This window comes from Neoarius graeffei, assembly GCF_027579695.1.
Source record: "Neoarius graeffei isolate fNeoGra1 chromosome 18 unlocalized genomic scaffold, fNeoGra1.pri SUPER_18_unloc_1, whole genome shotgun sequence".
NCBI lineage: Eukaryota > Metazoa > Chordata > Actinopteri > Siluriformes > Ariidae > Neoarius > Neoarius graeffei.
The window spans coordinates 637,501-647,500 of NW_026869982.1; the positions used below are offsets into that span (position 1 = coordinate 637,501).

General features: G+C 45.7%; 14 non-coding genes and 21 pseudogenes across 14 annotated transcripts; all 35 read right to left on the minus strand.

Moving 5' to 3' along the window:
• Positions 1-56: 56 nt before the first annotated feature.
• LOC132880590 (5S ribosomal RNA) lies at positions 57-175 on the minus strand. Its single transcript, XR_009653951.1, has one exon. It is a non-coding gene; the product is annotated as a 5S ribosomal RNA (ribosomal RNA).
• A 117-nt stretch (positions 176-292) lies between these two features.
• Positions 293-411, minus strand: LOC132880570 (5S ribosomal RNA; annotated as a pseudogene).
• Positions 412-615: 204 nt separating this feature from the next.
• On the minus strand, positions 616-734 carry LOC132877059 (5S ribosomal RNA). The gene has a single exon (XR_009652749.1). It is a non-coding gene; the product is annotated as a 5S ribosomal RNA (ribosomal RNA).
• A 122-nt stretch (positions 735-856) lies between these two features.
• LOC132877060 (5S ribosomal RNA) lies at positions 857-975 on the minus strand. Its single transcript, XR_009652750.1, has one exon. It is a non-coding gene; the product is annotated as a 5S ribosomal RNA (ribosomal RNA).
• Positions 976-1,097: 122 nt separating this feature from the next.
• On the minus strand, positions 1,098-1,216 carry LOC132878221 (5S ribosomal RNA; annotated as a pseudogene).
• A 122-nt stretch (positions 1,217-1,338) lies between these two features.
• LOC132877803 (5S ribosomal RNA) lies at positions 1,339-1,457 on the minus strand. Its single transcript, XR_009653469.1, has one exon. It is a non-coding gene; the product is annotated as a 5S ribosomal RNA (ribosomal RNA).
• A 117-nt stretch (positions 1,458-1,574) lies between these two features.
• On the minus strand, positions 1,575-1,693 carry LOC132879704 (5S ribosomal RNA; annotated as a pseudogene).
• A 112-nt stretch (positions 1,694-1,805) lies between these two features.
• LOC132877061 (5S ribosomal RNA) lies at positions 1,806-1,924 on the minus strand. Its single transcript, XR_009652751.1, has one exon. It is a non-coding gene; the product is annotated as a 5S ribosomal RNA (ribosomal RNA).
• A 127-nt stretch (positions 1,925-2,051) lies between these two features.
• On the minus strand, positions 2,052-2,170 carry LOC132877062 (5S ribosomal RNA). The gene has a single exon (XR_009652752.1). It is a non-coding gene; the product is annotated as a 5S ribosomal RNA (ribosomal RNA).
• Positions 2,171-2,292: 122 nt separating this feature from the next.
• On the minus strand, positions 2,293-2,411 carry LOC132879431 (5S ribosomal RNA; annotated as a pseudogene).
• A 122-nt stretch (positions 2,412-2,533) lies between these two features.
• LOC132877064 (5S ribosomal RNA) lies at positions 2,534-2,652 on the minus strand. Its single transcript, XR_009652754.1, has one exon. It is a non-coding gene; the product is annotated as a 5S ribosomal RNA (ribosomal RNA).
• A 117-nt stretch (positions 2,653-2,769) lies between these two features.
• Positions 2,770-2,888, minus strand: LOC132877065 (5S ribosomal RNA). The gene has a single exon (XR_009652755.1). It is a non-coding gene; the product is annotated as a 5S ribosomal RNA (ribosomal RNA).
• A 117-nt stretch (positions 2,889-3,005) lies between these two features.
• On the minus strand, positions 3,006-3,124 carry LOC132881263 (5S ribosomal RNA; annotated as a pseudogene).
• A 114-nt stretch (positions 3,125-3,238) lies between these two features.
• On the minus strand, positions 3,239-3,357 carry LOC132878681 (5S ribosomal RNA; annotated as a pseudogene).
• A 122-nt stretch (positions 3,358-3,479) lies between these two features.
• Positions 3,480-3,598, minus strand: LOC132880602 (5S ribosomal RNA). The gene has a single exon (XR_009653953.1). It is a non-coding gene; the product is annotated as a 5S ribosomal RNA (ribosomal RNA).
• A 117-nt stretch (positions 3,599-3,715) lies between these two features.
• On the minus strand, positions 3,716-3,834 carry LOC132880571 (5S ribosomal RNA; annotated as a pseudogene).
• Positions 3,835-4,028: 194 nt separating this feature from the next.
• LOC132880572 (5S ribosomal RNA) lies at positions 4,029-4,147 on the minus strand (annotated as a pseudogene).
• Positions 4,148-4,298: 151 nt separating this feature from the next.
• LOC132878768 (5S ribosomal RNA) lies at positions 4,299-4,417 on the minus strand (annotated as a pseudogene).
• Positions 4,418-4,659: 242 nt separating this feature from the next.
• LOC132878769 (5S ribosomal RNA) lies at positions 4,660-4,778 on the minus strand (annotated as a pseudogene).
• Positions 4,779-5,223: 445 nt separating this feature from the next.
• On the minus strand, positions 5,224-5,342 carry LOC132878770 (5S ribosomal RNA; annotated as a pseudogene).
• Positions 5,343-5,584: 242 nt separating this feature from the next.
• On the minus strand, positions 5,585-5,703 carry LOC132878771 (5S ribosomal RNA; annotated as a pseudogene).
• Positions 5,704-6,143: 440 nt separating this feature from the next.
• On the minus strand, positions 6,144-6,262 carry LOC132878772 (5S ribosomal RNA; annotated as a pseudogene).
• Positions 6,263-6,504: 242 nt separating this feature from the next.
• On the minus strand, positions 6,505-6,623 carry LOC132878773 (5S ribosomal RNA; annotated as a pseudogene).
• Positions 6,624-7,068: 445 nt separating this feature from the next.
• On the minus strand, positions 7,069-7,187 carry LOC132877066 (5S ribosomal RNA). The gene has a single exon (XR_009652756.1). It is a non-coding gene; the product is annotated as a 5S ribosomal RNA (ribosomal RNA).
• A 117-nt stretch (positions 7,188-7,304) lies between these two features.
• Positions 7,305-7,423, minus strand: LOC132880614 (5S ribosomal RNA). The gene has a single exon (XR_009653954.1). It is a non-coding gene; the product is annotated as a 5S ribosomal RNA (ribosomal RNA).
• Positions 7,424-7,535: 112 nt separating this feature from the next.
• LOC132880574 (5S ribosomal RNA) lies at positions 7,536-7,654 on the minus strand (annotated as a pseudogene).
• Positions 7,655-7,778: 124 nt separating this feature from the next.
• On the minus strand, positions 7,779-7,897 carry LOC132879209 (5S ribosomal RNA; annotated as a pseudogene).
• Positions 7,898-8,019: 122 nt separating this feature from the next.
• On the minus strand, positions 8,020-8,138 carry LOC132880626 (5S ribosomal RNA). The gene has a single exon (XR_009653956.1). It is a non-coding gene; the product is annotated as a 5S ribosomal RNA (ribosomal RNA).
• Positions 8,139-8,250: 112 nt separating this feature from the next.
• Positions 8,251-8,369, minus strand: LOC132880575 (5S ribosomal RNA; annotated as a pseudogene).
• A 124-nt stretch (positions 8,370-8,493) lies between these two features.
• LOC132876776 (5S ribosomal RNA) lies at positions 8,494-8,612 on the minus strand. Its single transcript, XR_009652479.1, has one exon. It is a non-coding gene; the product is annotated as a 5S ribosomal RNA (ribosomal RNA).
• Positions 8,613-8,724: 112 nt separating this feature from the next.
• LOC132880576 (5S ribosomal RNA) lies at positions 8,725-8,843 on the minus strand (annotated as a pseudogene).
• A 114-nt stretch (positions 8,844-8,957) lies between these two features.
• Positions 8,958-9,076, minus strand: LOC132880025 (5S ribosomal RNA; annotated as a pseudogene).
• Positions 9,077-9,188: 112 nt separating this feature from the next.
• Positions 9,189-9,307, minus strand: LOC132879940 (5S ribosomal RNA; annotated as a pseudogene).
• A 112-nt stretch (positions 9,308-9,419) lies between these two features.
• LOC132878409 (5S ribosomal RNA) lies at positions 9,420-9,538 on the minus strand (annotated as a pseudogene).
• Positions 9,539-9,660: 122 nt separating this feature from the next.
• Positions 9,661-9,779, minus strand: LOC132880950 (5S ribosomal RNA). Its single transcript, XR_009653990.1, has one exon. It is a non-coding gene; the product is annotated as a 5S ribosomal RNA (ribosomal RNA).
• Positions 9,780-10,000: the final 221 nt, after the last annotated feature.

Here is a 10,000-nt window from a genome sequence, read left to right on the forward strand (position 1 = left end):
TGCCTTGCGAGCAGAAGGAAAATTCAAACAGATTTCTGCTAGAAGACAAAATAAAATGCTTACAGTACCTGGTATTCCTAGGCAGTCTCCCACTCAAGTACTAACCAGGCCCAACTCTGTTTAGCTTCTGAGATCAGACGGGATCAGGCGTTGTCAGAGTGGTTTGGCCGTAAGCAACAGTTAGTTGGAAATGTGCCGTTTTTCTTGCCTTGCCTTGCGACCAGAAGGAAAATTCTTGCCTTGCGAGCAGAAGGAAAATTCAAACAGATTTCTGCAAGGAGACAAAATAAAATGCTTACAGTACCTGGTATTCCTAGGCAGTCTCACACTCAAGTACTAACCAGGCCCAACTCTGTTTAGCTTCTCAGATCAGACAGGATCAGGCATTGTCAGAGTGGTTTGGACGTAAACAACAGTCTGGAAATGTGCGCCTTGCCTTGCCTTGCCTTGCCTTGCCTTGCCTTGCCTTGCCTTGCCTTGCCTTGCCTTGCCTTGCCTTGCCTTGCCTTGCCTTGCCTTGCCTTGCCTTGCCTTGCCTTGCGCCCAGAAGGAAAATTCTTGCCTTGCGAGCAGAAGGAAAATTCAAACAGATTTCTGCAAGAAGACAAAATAAAATGCTTACAGTACCTGGTATTCCTAGGCAGTCTCCCACTCAAGTACTAACCAGGCCCAACTCTGTTTAGCTTCTGAGATCAGACGGGATCAGGCGTTGTCAGAGTGGTTTGGCCATAAGCAACAGTTAGTTGGAAATGTGTCGTTTTTCTTGCCTTGCCTTGCCTTGCGCCCAGAAGGAAAATTCTTGCCTTGCGAGCAGAAGGAAAATTCAAACAGATTTCTGCTAGAAGACAAAATAAAATGCTTACAGTACCTGGTATTCCTAGGCAGTCTCCCACTCAAGTACTAACCAGGCCCAACTCTGTTTAGCTTCTGAGATCAGACGGGATCAGGCGTTGTCAGAGTGGTTTGGCCATAAGCAACAGTTAGTTGGAAATGTGCCGTTTTTCTTGCCTTGCCTTGCCTTGCGACCAGAAGGAAAATTCTTGCCTTGCGAGCAGAAGGAAAATTCAAACAGATTTCTGCAAGAAGACAAAATAAAATGCTTACAGTACCTGGTATTCCTAGGCAGTCTCCCACTCAAGTACTAACCAGGCCTAACTCTGTTTAGCTTCTGAGATCAGACGGGATCAGGCGTTGTCAGAGTGGTTTGGCCATAAGCAACAGTGAGTTGGAAATGTGCCGTTTTTCTTGCCTTGCCTTGCCTTGCGCCCAGAAGGAAAATTCTTGCCTTGCGAGCAGAAGGAAAATTCAAACAGATTTCTGCTAGAAGACAAAATAAAATGCTTACAGTACCTGGTATTCCTAGGCAGTCTCCCACTCAAGTACTATCCAGGCCCAACTCTGTTTAGCTTCTGAGATCAGACGGGATCAGGCGTTGTCAGAGTGGTTTGGCCATAAGCAGCAGTTAGTTGGAAATGTGCCGTTTTTCTTGCCTTGCCTTGCGACCAGAAGGAAAATTCTTGCCTTGCGAGCAGAAGGAAAATTCAAACAGATTTCTGCAAGAAGACAAAATAAAATGCTTACAGTACCTGGTATTACTAGGCAGTCTCCCACTCAAGTACTAAACAGGCCCAACTCTGTTTAGTTTCTGAGATCTGACAGGATCAGGCGTTGTCAGAGTGGTTTGGCCGTAAGCAACAGCTTGTTGGAAATGTGCCATTTTTCTTGCCTTGCGCCCAGAAGGAAAATTCTTGCCTTGCGACCAGAAGGAAAATTCAAACAGATTTCTGCTAGAAGACAAAATAAAATGCTTACAGTACCTGGTATTCCTAGGCAGTCTCCCACTCAAGTACTAACCAGGCCCAACTCTGTTTAGCTTCTGAGATCAGACGGGATCAGGCGTTGTCAGAGTGGTTTGGCCATAAGCAACAGTTAGTTGGAAATGTGCCGTTTTTCTTGCCTTGCCTTGCCTTGCCTTGCGCCCAGAAGGAAAATTCTTGCCTTGCGAGCAGAAGGAAAATTCAAACAGATTTCTGCAAGAAGACAAAATAAAATGCTTACAGTACCTGGTATTCCTAGGCAGTCTCCCACTCAAGTACTAACCAGGCCCAACTCTGTTTAGCTTCTGAGATCAGACGGGATCAGGCGTTGTCAGAGTGGTTTGGCCATAAGCAACAGTTAGTTGGAAATGTGCCGTTTTTCTTGCCTTGCCTTGCCTTGCGCCCAGAAGGAAAATTCTTGCCTTGCGAGCAGAAGGAAAATTCAAACAGATTTCTGCTAGAAGACAAAATAAAATGCTTACAGTACCTGGTATTCCTATTCAGTCTCCCACTCAAGTACTAACCAGGCCCAACTCTGTTTAGTTTCTGAGATCAGACGGGATCAGGCGATGTCAGAGTGGTTTGGCCATAAGCAACAGTTAGTTGGAAATGTGCCGTTTTTCTTGCCTTGCCTTGCCTTGCGCCCAGAAGGAAAATTCTTGCCTTGCGAGCAGAAGGAAAATTCAAACAGATTTCTGCAAGAAGACAAAATAAAATGCTTACAGTACCTGGTATTCCTAGGCAGTCTCCCACTCAAGTACTAACCAGGCCCAACTCTGTTTAGCTTCTGAGATCAGACGGGATCAGGCGTTGTCAGAGTGGTTTGGCCATAAGCAACAGTTAGTTGGAAATGTGCCGTTTTTCTTGCCTTGCCTTGCGCCCAGAAGGAAAATTCTTGCCTTGCGAGCAGAAGGAAAATTCAAACAGATTTCTGCTAGAAGACAAAATAAAATGCTTACAGTACCTGGTATTCCTAGGCAGTCTCCCACTCAAGTACTAACCAGGCCCAACTCTGTTTAGCTTCTGAGATCAGACGGGATCAGGCGTTGTCAGAGTGGTTTGGCCATAAGCAACAGTTAGTTGGAAATGTGCCGTTTTTCTTGCCTTGCCTTGCGACCAGAAGGAAAATTCTTGCCTTGCGAGCAGAAGGAAAATTCAAACAGATTTCTGCAAGAAGACAAAATAAAATGCTTACAGTACCTGGTATTACTAGGCAGTCTCCCACTCAAGTACTAAACAGGCCCAACTCTGTTTAGCTTCTCAGATCAGACAGGATCAGGCATTGTCAGAGTGGTTTGGACATAAGCAATAGTCTGGAAATGTGCCGTTTTTCTTGCCTTGCCTTGCGATCAGAAGGAAAATTCTTGCCTTGCGACCAGAAGGAAAATTCAAACAGATTTCTGCAAGAAGACAAAATAAAATGCTTACAGTACCTGGTATTCCTAGGCAGTCTCCCACTCAAGTACTAACCAGGCCCAACTCTGTTTAGCTTCTGACATCAGACGAGATCAGGCGTTGTCAGAGTGGTTTGGCCATAAGCAACAGTTAGTTGGAAATGTGCCGTTTTTCTTGCCTTGCCTTGCCTTGCGCCCAGAAGGAAAATTCTTGCCTTGCGAGCAGAAGGAAAATTCAAACAGATTTCTGCTAGAAGACAAAATAAAATGCTTACAGTACCTGGTATTCCTAGGCAGTCTCCCACTCAAGTACTAACCAGGCCCAACTCTGTTTAGCTTCTGAGATCAGACGGGATCAGGCGTTGTCAGAGTGGTTTGGCCGTAAGCAACAGTTAGTTGGAAATGTGCCGTTTTTCTTGCCTTGCCTTGCGACCAGAAGGAAAATTCTTGCCTTGCGAGCAGAAGGAAAATTCAAACAGATTTCTGCAAGGAGACAAAATAAAATGCTTACAGTACCTGGTATTCCTAGGCAGTCTCACACTCAAGTACTAACCAGGCCCAACTCTGTTTAGCTTCTCAGATCAGACAGGATCAGGCATTGTCAGAGTGGTTTGGACGTAAACAACAGTCTGGAAATGTGCGCCTTGCCTTGCCTTGCCTTGCCTTGCCTTGCCTTGCCTTGCCTTGCCTTGCCTTGCCTTGCCTTGCCTTGCCTTGCCTTGCCTTGCCTTGCCTTGCCTTGCGCCCAGAAGGAAAATTCTTGCCTTGCGAGCAGAAGGAAAATTCAAACAGATTTCTGCAAGGAGACAAAATAAAATGCTTACAGTACCTGGTATTCCTAGGCAGTCTCACACTCAAGTACTAACCAGGCCCAACTCTGTTTAGCTTCTCAGATCAGACAGGATCAGGCATTGTCAGAGTGGTTTGGACGTAAACAACAGTCTGGAAATGTGCGCGCCTTGCCTTGCCTTGCCTTGCCTTGCCTTGCCTTGCCTTGCCTTGCCTTGCCTTGCGCCCAGAAGGAAAATTCTTGCCTTGCGAGCAGAAGGAAAATTCAAACAGATTTCTGCAAGAAGACAAAATAAAATGCTTACAGTACCTGGTATTCCTAGGCAGTCTCCCACTCAAGTACTAACCAGGCCCAACTCTGTTTAGCTTCTGAGATCAGACAGGATCAGACGTTGTCAGAGTGGTTTGGCCATAAGCAACAGTTAGTTGGAAATGTGCCGTTTTTCTTGCCTTGCCTTGCGCCCAGAAGGAAAATTCTTGCCTTGCGAGCAGAAGGAAAATTCAAACAGATTTCTGCAAGGAGACAAAATAAAATGCTTACAGTACTTGGTATTCCTAGGCAGTCTCACACTCAAGTACTAACCAGGCCCAACTCTGTTTAGCTTCTCAGATCAGACAGGATCAGGCATTGTCGATTTCTGCAAGAAGACAAAATAAAATGCTTACAGTACCTGGTATTCCTAGGCAGTCTCCCACTCAAGTACTAACCAGGCCCAACTCTGTTTAGCTTCTGAGATCAGACAGGATCAGACGTTGTCAGAGTGGTTTGGCCATAAGCAACAGTTAGTTGGAAATGTGCCGTTTTTCTTGCCTTGCCTTGCGCCCAGAAGGAAAATTCTTGCCTTGCGAGCAGATGGAAAATTCAAACAGATTTCTGCAAGGAGACAAAATAAAATGCTTACAGTACTTGGTATTCCTAGGCAGTCTCACACTCAAGTACTAACCAGGCCCAACTCTGTTTAGCTTCTCAGATCAGACAGGATCAGGCATTGTCAGAGTGGTTTGGACGTAAACAACAGTCTGGAAATGTGCGCCTTGCCTTGCCTTGCCTTGCCTTGCCTTGCCTTGCCTTGCCTTGCCTTGCCTTGCCTTGCCTTGCCTTGCCTTGCCTTGCCTTGCCTTGCCTTGCCTTGCCTTGCCTTGCCTTGCGCCCAGAAGGAAAATTCTTGCCTTGCGAGCAGAAGGAAAATTCAAACAGATTTCTGCAAGAAGACAAAATAAAATGCTTACAGTACCTGGTATTCCTAGGCAGTCTCCCACTCAAGTACTAACCAGGCCCAACTCTGTTTAGCTTCTGAGATCAGACAGGATCAGACGTTGTCAGAGTGGTTTGGCCATAAGCAACAGTTAGTTGGAAATGTGCCGTTTTTCTTGCCTTGCCTTGCGCCCAGAAGGAAAATTCTTGCCTTGCGAGCAGAAGGAAAATTCAAACAGATTTCTGCAAGGAGACAAAATAAAATGCTTACAGTACTTGGTATTCCTAGGCAGTCTCACACTCAAGTACTAACCAGGCCCAACTCTGTTTAGCTTCTCAGATCAGACAGGATCAGGCATTGTCGATTTCTGCAAGAAGACAAAATAAAATGCTTACAGTACCTGGTATTCCTAGGCAGTCTCCCACTCAAGTACTAACCAGGCCCAACTCTGTTTAGCTTCTGAGATCAGACAGGATCAGACGTTGTCAGAGTGGTTTGGCCATAAGCAACAGTTAGTTGGAAATGTGCCGTTTTTCTTGCCTTGCCTTGCGCCCAGAAGGAAAATTCTTGCCTTGCGAGCAGAAGGAAAATTCAAACAGATTTCTGCAAGGAGACAAAATAAAATGCTTACAGTACTTGGTATTCCTAGGCAGTCTCACACTCAAGTACTAACCAGGCCCAACTCTGTTTAGCTTCTCAGATCAGACAGGATCAGGCATTGTCAGAGTGGTTTGGACGTAAACAACAGTCTGGAAATGTGCGCCTTGCCTTGCCTTGCCTTGCCTTGCCTTGCCTTGCCTTGCCTTGCCTTGCCTTGCCTTGCCTTGCCTTGCCTTGCCTTGCCTTGCCTTGCCTTGCCTTGCCTTGCCTTGCGCCCAGAAGGAAAATTCTTGCCTTGCGAGCAGAAGGAAAATTCAAACAGATTTCTGCAAGAAGACAAAATAAAATGCTTACAGTACCTGGTATTCCTAGGCAGTCTCCCACTCAAGTACTAACCAGGCCCAACTCTGTTTAGCTTCTGAGATCAGACAGGATCAGACGTTGTCAGAGTGGTTTGGCCATAAGCAACAGTTAGTTGGAAATGTGCCGTTTTTCTTGCCTTGCCTTGCGCCCAGAAGGAAAATTCTTGCCTTGCGAGCAGAAGGAAAATTCAAACAGATTTCTGCAAGGAGACAAAATAAAATGCTTACAGTACTTGGTATTCCTAGGCAGTCTCACACTCAAGTACTAACCAGGCCCAACTCTGTTTAGCTTCTCAGATCAGACAGGATCAGGCATTGTCGATTTCTGCAAGAAGACAAAATAAAATGCTTACAGTACCTGGTATTCCTAGGCAGTCTCCCACTCAAGTACTAACCAGGCCCAACTCTGTTTAGCTTCTGAGATCAGACAGGATCAGACGTTGTCAGAGTGGTTTGGCCATAAGCAACAGTTAGTTGGAAATGTGCCGTTTTTCTTGCCTTGCCTTGCGCCCAGAAGGAAAATTCTTGCCTTGCGAGCAGAAGGAAAATTCAAACAGATTTCTGCAAGGAGACAAAATAAAATGCTTACAGTACTTGGTATTCCTAGGCAGTCTCACACTCAAGTACTAACCAGGCCCAACTCTGTTTAGCTTCTCAGATCAGACAGGATCAGGCATTGTCAGAGTGGTTTGGACGTAAACAACAGTCTGGAAATGTGCGCCTTGCCTTGCCTTGCCTTGCCTTGCCTTGCCTTGCCTTGCCTTGCCTTGCCTTGCCTTGCCTTGCCTTGCCTTGCCTTGCCTTGCCTTGCCTTGCCTTGCCTTGCCTTGCCTTGCGCCCAGAAGGAAAATTCTTGCCTTGCGAGCAGAAGGAAAATTCAAACAGATTTCTGCAAGAAGACAAAATAAAATGCTTACAGTACCTGGTATTCCTAGGCAGTCTCCCACTCAAGTACTAACCAGGCCCAACTCTGTTTAGCTTCTGAGATCAGACGGGATCAGGCGTTGTCAGAGTGGTTTGGCCATAAGCAACAGTTAGTTGGAAATGTGCCGTTTTTCTTGCCTTGCCTTGCGCCCAGAAGGAAAATTCTTGCCTTGCGAGCAGAAGGAAAATTCAAACAGATTTCTGCTAGAAGACAAAATAAAATGCTTACAGTACCTGGTATTCCTAGGCAGTCTCCCACTCAAGTACTAACCAGGCCCAACTCTGTTTAGCTTCTGAGATCAGACGGGATCAGGCGTTGTCAGAGTGGTTTGGCCGTAAGCAACAGCTTGTTGGAAATGTGCCGTTTTTCTTGCCTTGCGATCAGAAGGAAAATTCTTGCCTTGCGACCAGAAGGAAAATTCAAACAGATTTCTGCAAGAAGACAAAATAAAATGCTTACAGTACCTGGTATTCCTAGGCAGTCTCACACTCAAGTACTAACCAGGCCCAACTCTGTTTAGCTTCTCAGATCAGACAGGATCAGGCATTGTCAGAGTGGTTTGGACGTAAACAACAGTCTGGAAATGTGTGCCTTGCCTTGCCTTGCCTTGCCTTGCCTTGCGCCCAGAAGGAAAATTCTTGCCTTGCGAGCAGAAGGAAAATTCAAACAGATTTCTGCAAGAAGACAAAATAAAATGCTTACAGTACCTGGTATTCCTAGGCAGTCTCCCACTCAAGTACTAACCAGGCCCAACTCTGTTTAGCTTCTGAAATCAGACGGGATCAGGCATTGTCAGAGTGGTTTGGCCGTGAGCAACAGTTTGCTGGAAATGTGCCGTTTTTCTTGCCTTGCCTTGCCTTGCGCCCAGAAGGAAAATTATTGCCTTGCGAGCAGAAGGAAAATTCAAACAGATTTCTGCAAGAAGACAAAATAAAATGCTTACAGTACCTGGTATTCCTAGGCAGTCTCCCACTCAAGTACTAACCAGGCCCAACTCTGTTTAGCTTCTGAGATCAGACGGGATCAGGCGTTGTCAGAGTGGTTTGGCCGTAAGCAACAGCTTGTTGGAAATGTGCCGTTTTTCTTGCCTTGCGATCAGAAGGAAAATTCTTGCCTTGCGACCAGAAGGAAAATTCAAACAGATTTCTGCAAGAAGACAAAATAAAATGCTTACAGTACCTGGTATTCCTAGGCAGTCTCACACTCAAGTACTAACCAGGCCCAACTCTGTTTAGCTTCTCAGATCAGACAGGATCAGGCATTGTCAGAGTGGTTTGGACGTAAACAACAGTCTGGAAATGTGTGCCTTGCCTTGCCTTGCCTTGCCTTGCCTTGCGCCCAGAAGGAAAATTCTTGCCTTGCGAGCAGAAGGAAAATTCAAACAGATTTCTGCAAGAAGACAAAATAAAATGCTTACAGTACCTGGTATTCCTAGGCAGTCTCCCACTCAAGTACTAACCAGGCCCAACTCTGTTTAGCTTCTGAGATCAGACGGGATCAGGCGTTCTCAGAGTGGTTTGGCCGTAAGCAACAGCTTGTTGGAAATGTGCCGTTTTTCTTGCCTTGCGATCAGAAGGAAAATTCTTGCCTTGCGACCAGAAGGAAAATTCAAACAGATTTCTGCAAGAAGACAAAATAAAATGCTTACAGTACCTGGTATTCCTAGGCAGTCTCACACTCAAGTACTAACCAGGCCCAACTCTGTTTAGCTTCTCAGATCAGACAGGATCAGGCATTGTCAGAGTGGTTTGGACGTAAACAACAGTCTGGAAATGTGTGCCTTGCCTTGCCTTGCCTTGCGCCCAGAAGGAAAATTCTTGCCTTGCGAGCAGAAGGAAAATTCAAACAGATTTCTGCAAGAAGACAAAATAAAATGCTTACAGTACCTGGTATTCCTAGGCAGTCTCCCACTCAAGTACTAACCAGGCAAAACTCTGTTTAGCTTCTGAAATCAGACGGGATCAGGCATTGTCAGAGTGGTTTGGCCGTGAGCAACAGCTTGTTGGAAATGTGCCGTTTTTCTTGCCTTGCGATCAGAAGGAAAATTCTTGCCTTGCGAGCAGAAGGAAAATTCAAACAGATTTCTGCAAGAAGACAAAATAAAATGCTTACAGTACCTGGTATTACTAGGCAGTCTCCCACTCAAGTACTAAACAGGCCCAACTCTGTTTAGTTTCTGAGATCTGACAGGATCAGGCGTTGTTAGAGTGGTTTGGCCGTAAGCAACAGCTTGTTGGAAATGTGCCATTTTTCTTGCCTTGCGATCAGAAGGAAAATTCTTGCCTTGCGACCAGAAGGAAAATTCAAACAGATTTCTGCAAGAAGACAAAATAAAATGCTTACAGTACCTGGTATTCCTAGGCAGTCTCCCACTCAAGTACTAACCAGGCCCAACTCTGTTTAGCTTCTGACATCAGACGGGATCAGGCGTTGTCAGAGTGGTTTGGCCATAAGCAACAGTTAGTTGGAAATGTGCCGTTTTTCTTGCCTTGCCTTGCCTTGCGCCCAGAAGGAAAATTCTTGCCTTGCGAGCAGAAGGAAAATTCAAACAGATTTCTGCTAGAAGACAAAATAAAATGCTTACAGTACCTGGTATTCCTAGGCAGTCTCCCACTCAAGTACTACCCAGGCCCAACTCTGTTTAGCTTCTGAGATCAGACGGGATCAGGCGTTGTCAGAGTGGTTTGGCCGTAAGCAACAGTTAGTTGGAAATGTGCCGTTTTTCTTGCCTTGCCTTGCGACCAGAAGGAAAATTCTTGCCTTGCGAGCAGAAGGAAAATTCAAACAGATTTCTGCAAGGAGACAAAATAAAATGCTTACAGTACCTGGTATTCCTAGGCAGTCTCACACTCAAGTACTAACCAGGCCCAACTCTGTTTAGCGTCTCAGATCAGACAGGATCAGGCATTGTCAGAGT